General features: G+C 36.0%; 1 protein-coding gene across 1 annotated transcript in view; it reads right to left on the minus strand.

Annotated features, from left to right (window-relative positions):
• LOC122796227 (snaclec rhodocetin subunit delta-like) overlaps positions 1-3,394 on the minus strand; it is a 329,386-nt gene extending 325,992 nt beyond the window's left edge. The window contains exon 1 of the mRNA XM_044064542.1: positions 3,381-3,394. The gene's annotated coding sequence lies outside the window, so the exon portion shown is untranslated. The remainder of the gene's footprint in view (positions 1-3,380) is intronic.
• Positions 3,395-8,061: the final 4,667 nt, after the last annotated feature.

Genomic DNA, 8,061 nt, shown 5'->3' on the forward strand with positions numbered 1-8,061 from the left:
AATGAACAAGTAGGTTAAGCTCATATTCAAAGAAATTCACGAAGAGTTCAAAAATAGTGTAATATTCAAACAACACTTTTGTAGTTTCAATTTATATTATGGTTAACACTCATTTTGAAACAGAATGTTTAGGATATAAAAAGTGTTGTTTGAATATTTAAAGCACATGAAGTTACCATACCATTAACTGTTGGCTAGCAATGAGTACACTGCAAGTAGTTTCATAATACACTATTTTTGAACTCTTCCTGAATTCTTTTGAATATGAGCTTAACCTACTTGTTCATTAGTTTTGTTTTTTACCTTGCATCTCATAACTTTTTTTATCTTAATAGTTGTTTTTAGAACAAACTGTTTATATACATATAACGTCTGTTTTTAGGGTGGTTAAGGTAGTCAGCAATTTACATACAGGAGCTATATGTTTAGCTCAGCTGACCGGCTTTTATTAGTCATGTGACTTTTTCTTATTTAATGCATCTGTGTTCGTTAGGTCTTGTCTGAAGAAGTTGCTGTATTGGCGGCAACGAGAAGCGCTTTACTTATACTGTTTTTGAATAAACCTAGTCCGTTTCACTTATATTGTTTTCGAATAAATCTAGTCCGTTTCACAAGTTTCATGGCTCGTTTGACTTTTTCGGCTTGCTAGTTTGACTAACCTTCAAAACTCAATTTGGAATCCCTACGTGTACAAAAAGAATGAGCCAGTCATACTCAACTAAGACAACACCCTCCATCTGAAATACACAACAGCCCTATCCAACAATTCATTCACTTGAAACACACCCTCATACATAAATGCAGACAATGCTACCCACAGAGAATACAAATTATATCTCTGTGACACTGTTTATGAACCTTTTCATGCCAGCTGTAATACCCACTGAACATACAAGTTATAGCTCTGTGACACCTTTAACAGGTCTATATCACTTTGTCGAATGGCAGACCATTAAACTGCCATTTGTCAAACCCCTAATTATCGAAGCCACTAATCGTCAAAGAGTTTTCAATGAAATATTTTCTAGGGCAAACTAACGGTTATTCACCATCTGGAATTTGCCCTTTAAACCACTGTAGTGCAGTATATTTAGTTAGGGGGGGTGTGGGGGTAGGTTTTAAATTTTATTATTTTTTTTACAGTCACTAGGGTGGTCTATCATTGGTTTACACCAGGAAACATTTCACTGAAAATTCCCTTCAGTGATTAGCGGCTTCAATAATGAGGGGTTTGAAGAATGGCAGTTCGATGATCTGCCATTTAACAAAGTGATATAGACCCCTTTTAGCTGCAGCCATAATACCCACATAACATACAAGTTACGTCTCTGTGACACCTTGTACAAACCTCTTGACACCAGCCATAATACCCACAGAACATAAAAGGTATATCTTTGTGACATCTTTTACAAACCTTTTAACACCAGCCATAATACCCACAGAACATACAAGTTGTATCTCTGTGATACTTTGTACAAACCTTTTGATGCCAGCCATAATACCCGCAGAACATACAAGTTATATCTCTGTGACAATTTGCACAAGCTTTTTAATACCAGCCATAATTCCCACAGAACATGCAAGTTATATCTCTGTGACACCTTGTTCACCTTAACAGGAGCTGCAATAATGACCTATGTCTATGGTGTCTGCTACCTGCAAATAAACCGTTCAGTCTTTCCCAACTTTTCAGCCTTCCCAAAATCTACCAATGCTTGGGAACATCATTCAACCCCCAAACCTCACTGCAGCACTAGGTACAGCTGGGTACATCATTATTGTCCTCACTGCCTCCCCTAATCCCCTTGTGAAAGCCACATAAACTGTACTAGGTTAACTGACCAAATTTTCTCCTACCTAGGCATCTGCTCAACAAAAGATATAAAAGCTTCAACTTCTGGCATATACACTCTTCATTGCCCATGACTGCTCATGTAGCTGACGTGCTACTAACTGCCAAGTTTCCAAATCTATTTGATATTGCAACCAGATGATCTCTTTCCTCTGGCCACAATGCTCAAAACCTGAAGAATTAAAAGTGGGACAAATTATCATCTACCACATTCAATCTACTCCTTACACATGCTTAGCAGAAAATGTAAAGTTAATCTTCAGACTTTACAAAACGAACTCCCTCAGCACTAAATGAACCAACTCAGACCTAGCAGTCTTCTCAGACAAGACTTGCACCACTTTTCAGTTGCCAAAATGTAAAACTACCTTTCTGCTTTTTAAACCAGCTTGCCATTCTACTGAAGCTACCCATATCAGCATCAACTGTAAAAATGCAACATCTTTCCCACAGTCATCTGGCCACTCAGCAGGCCATTCCCACATGAACCCCCCTTAAAATAATTGTCCATGTCTAATCCTTGAACTGCATCTGTATAAAGCTGTAAATCATCTGATGAATCTCATTCCTCTTACCAAAAACAACCCACCATTATACCAACAGAGAACGTTTGATCAAATGGAACGATCTTGTTTGATGGCTTTTGGTGCTCTCATCCTCTGACACTTGTGCCTAATCCCCCTAAACATGACAGTCACTGACATATTAAACATTCCCTCTTTCAGACCAACTACTCTGAAAGCAAAATTCAACAAATCTAACAGTTCCATGACTTTACTAACCCTAACCTTGCCTTTGCCTGTGATGTGGTTAATTTTATCACACAATGTCACCAATTTGTCTACTATCAAGTGAAACAAACTCTGATCTGCATCATTCTCTAAACCAACAAAAAATATTTGAATATTATGTGTTGTATTAGTAGTACGTATCATTAGATCTATTTCTGTTACTTGTTGTTGTTACTCTTTGAATATAGATTGTGGCTGGAAGGAAGCTTAGGGCCAGCCCAATTATCCAGATAACAAAACCATCAAATAAATAAAACAAAAAGAAAATCAAGACACGTGGCTGATGTCTGAAAAGGAAAATTTGGGTCAGCCCACTTCCCTGGGTCACTAAATAATAAACAAATAAAATAAATAAAAGAAAAGAAAAACCACCAAAAGTGGTATCACTGCAAATTCTACAAGTAATTGAAAATCTCAAGTTTTCTTTGCATTGCTCTGTTTTGTGCATAAATTGATACAGCATAAAATATGAAACCCCAGAGTATGAGTATATTAGTTGTTTTGTCAAATAAATTAATGTTAGTAAGCAGGTTTCCTCGTTTCTTTTTCTCTTCTCTCTATTTTCCTTTATACCAGCTTTTTCATAATCAGCTCTATGTTGCAATAAGATTTTACTTCTCTTCTGAGGTCTAGTATATGAATTTGAAGTCTCCTTGACTTTCATTAGGTATAAAGTTCATTTCAAACTGAAGCAACATTTTCAGACTGAAAAATAATAAAGCTGCATTTTGGCTTACCTTTCTAGTTGCCCACTTCCCTGTTGTTTGTGAGTAATGTGCCCTTTTGTGTTGTGTGAGTTAACAAAATGTTGCCTTTCTTTACAGAGTACCTATGCTTCTCTCAAATTTATTGTCTTGGACAATGCCTGTAGGCATATTTAGATATTTCATTGGAAGTGGAACTTAAATTTTTGAGCTTGTCAGTGCAAAAGACAGCATTTTTTTCATACTTGAACATGTAATCGCAAGAAAAAAAAAGCTGTTAGCCATCGTTAATGCATTCTTTCTGTTAGCAAGAAAGCAAACCATTAGGAGTTGCTGCTGTAGAACTTGTCTCCCAGATGCTGATCCCCCCTGTAAATTACTGCGAAGGTAGGTACTGCTGCTGAGTGTTGTACCAAATATCGTACCCTCCCTTCTATATGCAAGTCTGTCTAAGTCGTAAAGTGCTCCACACTGCAGTGAAACTGTATAAGTGAACATCTGTATTCACATTCACAATGAATTGCTTCAGAAGTTAAACCTTTAATATTAATAGGCAACTGAGCTCTGTGTGAACTGAGCTAGTAGTATGGTAGTTCAGAAACATCTCAGCATTTCAGTATACACAAAGTCTATAACTGTAGTTTGAATGCAAAATGTACTTTATCTGGGAAACATTAAGCAATTGTATTATTTTTATAAAACAGTATTATGGCATAGATAGTTTTGTGTTGTGATAAAGACAAACTATGAGCTGTATTCAAAAGTATAAAAATAAAATAAGTTGACACTCATAATATATAACCACACCTTATTAAAACTGTCAACTCATTAGGTTTTTAGCTTGGCCTTGAAGTGTGCAAGTCTGTGTGGGACTAAAGATATACTTTGCATGATAACATCAAAATAACAGGCATTTATTGATAGACAGTGAAAACACAGCATGAATTTAATATTATTTTGTCCATATTCCTCTGCCCTTGGCACAAATGTCTACATCAATAAGGCTACTGTGACCAGACTTCTTTGCAATACAAAATCCAGTTAATAACCGTATAATAAAATATGACCAGTGAAGTATAAAACAATAAGAACAAAATTTATGTCAGGTAGTATTATCAAATACTCACCTTGAAACATTAACATGTTAAATATGCAGACTGCAGCAGCATTAGTGAAACCACTCACTTACTTCCACCATAATTAAAGACCTGGAATAGTGTCCCCCACTGCTTATCCCCAAAACAGACCACCTGACAAATAGTCTGCAATAAAGTACAGAAAAGGGGAAGAGTGGTTTACTTCAAAGAATATGCTCCACACTGCAGTGAGTGAGTATACGTGAACACCCATATTAGCATTCACAATGAGTTGCTCTTACACCCCCTCTTCTCCCTTTCCTCCCTATAATTACTAAATTAATGTCTTATCTTAGTAAACCTAACAACCTTCCACTAACTTCTTCAGCAGCCGTGAAGTATGCACATTGAATGAATCTAAATTAATGTCATCAGACAAATATCATTAGCCCTAAACCACACTGGATCTCTGTCAGCAAAGTCCCAATGATCTAAAATACAAATTCCAAAGACAGAAACACCCTAGCTGCCAAATGGTTCAGAAGCCATCTTGTGTCTTGAAACATTTGAAACTTACCACTTCTCACTACACTAACCTCAGATGTGTCTCATATCACACAATTAAAATACCAGAAACTTTTACTTCATCAAATCCAAATCCTTCACTGTACATAAGTCTCCTCTTAGGTACTTTGACTAAATTATTAACCCCTAAGTGAATAACAATAATTGTTGGAATCCCTTATGCTGCTTGTAGCTCATCTAACTCAGATAATACTTGATTGTCAGAGTACATCCTATTTTGAAGGGTCAAGACCTGGACAGATTCCACCAGTCCGCACTACTGCTCTCTTGGCTGTCCAGTACACAAAAGAATGAAATAAAATCACAATTTCCTGTGTCCTGTAAAAGAAACATAAAACCACAGCTGATATAGAACAGACTATTCCCAGTAAAACTCTTTAATAAATGAGAAAAATGTTATTTGAAGAGGATATCACCACTCTTTTTTATTACTTCAGTAGACTAACCTTCAAAACAAAAACACACTGGGTTAAAGTGAACAAACAAACTAGCAAGCCAAAAAAGTCAAACGAGCCACGAAACTTGTGAAACGGACTAGATTTATTCGAAAACAATATAAGTGAAACGGACTAGGTTTATTCGAAAACAGTATAAGTAAAGCGCTTTTCGTTGCCGCCAATATGGCAACTTCTTCAGACAAGACCTAACAAATACAGATGCATTAAATAAGAAAAAGTCACATGACTAATAAAAGCCGGTCAGCTGAGCTAAACGTATAGCTCCTGTATGTAAATTGCTGACTACCTTATCCACCCTAAAAACAGACGTTATATGTATATAAACTGTTTGTTCTAAAAACAACTATTAAGATAAAAAAAGTTATGAGATGCAAGGTAAAAAACAAAACTAATGAACAAGTAGGTTAAGGTCATATTCAAAAGAATTCACGAAGAGTTCAAAAATAGTGTAAAATTCAAACAACACTTTTGTAGTTTCAATTTATATTATGGTTAACACTCATTTTGAAACAGAATGTTTAGGATATAAAAAGTGTTGTTTGAATATTTAAAGCACATGAAGTTACCATACCATTAACTGTTGGCTAACAATGGGTACACTGTAAGTAGTTTCATAATATACCCAGTTGCCATTTACCTACAGGCAACCTCAAACTCAAAACAGTTATAAAATATATATCCAGGGTCTACTTTATATCATCGAAAAATTTAAATCTCGAGTGCTGACATCAGCAAAAATGCAGAATGTCGAAATTAATTTTTTTGGATCTCAGTACAGTGGAGATTGGGATATTTTCCCTTTCCTCACTGTTGTGCGATCTCGGAGTTGGAATATATATTCAGCGGAGGGGTGTGTGGACACAGCCCCCCACAATAGCGATTTTAACATTCTGCATGTCAGCGCTCGAGATTTTAACTTTTTGATGATATAAAGTAGACCCTATATCCACACATATCTCCTTAACTGTAAAGTCTGCCACTGCTCTTCATTTCCTGATTAATTAGTTGTTCCCCTACTATTTACTTCTTTTAAACTACAGTTTTCTTCTCTTACCAGTAACTCTAGCATTTAGCTCTTTCTATAACCATAATAAAAAAGAAGTGAACCTTCGTGCAGAAACACAAGTTCTCCAATAACGAAACACCAATTAGGGATAAAAACAAACTTTACTGTACGCCTTTTCGGAATATTAACATTGCTCAATGTTATTATTGCGAAAGCACTTACAGTAAACTTTGTATTTATCCCTAATTGGTGTTTCGTTATTGGAGAACTTGTGTTTCTGCATGATGGCTCACTCCTTTTTTCACTGTTCAGTTTTATTCTCGTGCAGTTCATTGCTGGAGGAAACCTATTATACTCGTTCTATAACCATTTTAAATGCTGGGACCCTCTAGAGTAAGCCCCAAAACATGAAGACTGAATAGTTGAATCCCTTTTCTCTGAAGTATGTAAGGCTTGGACTTGGTATAAATATAATTTCAGGGGAGGGAGGAGCTTGCCTCCTAGCAAAAATGAAGTTTAAAGGAGAAGAGCAATGCTCGAGATTCACTATCTTCAAGGATTTGTTTTGTTCTATCAGCAGTTGGCACTACTAGTGCCAACATTTCAGTAAGGAGCCTTTCATAAATGTTGATATGAATCCTTAAGTTTAACAGTGTCTTTTCTGTAACATTGATCATGTAGCTTAATAATGCAATCCCACCTCACCCACTTTTACACTCAGTCCTCTAGATTTTTACATATTTTAGTATCCTGTTCTCTTTCTGTTCTTATGCCCCTATTTCCCACTCTTCTACAACTGGCATACATCTCTCTCTCTCTCTCTCTCTCTATATATATATATATATATATATATATATATATATATATATATATATACAGGTCTACTTCACATAATCAAACACCCAAATGTTCGACTTTCGTATGGCTGAGATCATATGATCGAACATTTGAATGTTCGAAAATGTGAAAAAAAAAAAACTAAACAGTGCTAGCAAGGTTGCAAGCCCCTATGCACCCCTCACACTCCCAGCTATTCAAATATACCAACTATGAGATCGTACTACTTTGCAGTAAAGGGAAATCTTCCCATTCCACGTTCTATGGAGATCCCCATTCAGACCACTCAAACTTTTAAAAGTTCGATCATATGGTCTCGGCCATATGAAAGTCGAGCTTTTAAAAATTCGACCTTCTGAAGGGGAGCTACATATATATATATATATATATATATATATATATATATATATATATATATATATATATAGTTACATATGACAACATCTACTCCTTATAACATCTAAACCCAAAACATCAAGACCATAACATCTAAACTTCAAAACATCTAAAACTCATAACATCGAATCTCAAAACATTGAAAACTACAAAGCAAATATAAATAACATCCCACACACTGTTTACTACACTTCTGCAGGGGGGCAAGCCCCCTTACTCCCCCCAAGTGGGGCTTTGTCCCCACACCCCCGTAAATTAAATATACCAACTCCGAGATCGCAGTACAGTGAGGGGAAAAAGTTAATTTCCTAACTCCACTGTAGTGCAATCTCGGAGTTGGTATATTTAATTCATGG

Source organism: Protopterus annectens, chromosome 3.part0, assembly GCF_019279795.1.
Source record: "Protopterus annectens isolate FY-2018-M chromosome 3.part0, PAN1.0, whole genome shotgun sequence".
NCBI lineage: Eukaryota > Metazoa > Chordata > Ceratodontiformes > Protopteridae > Protopterus > Protopterus annectens.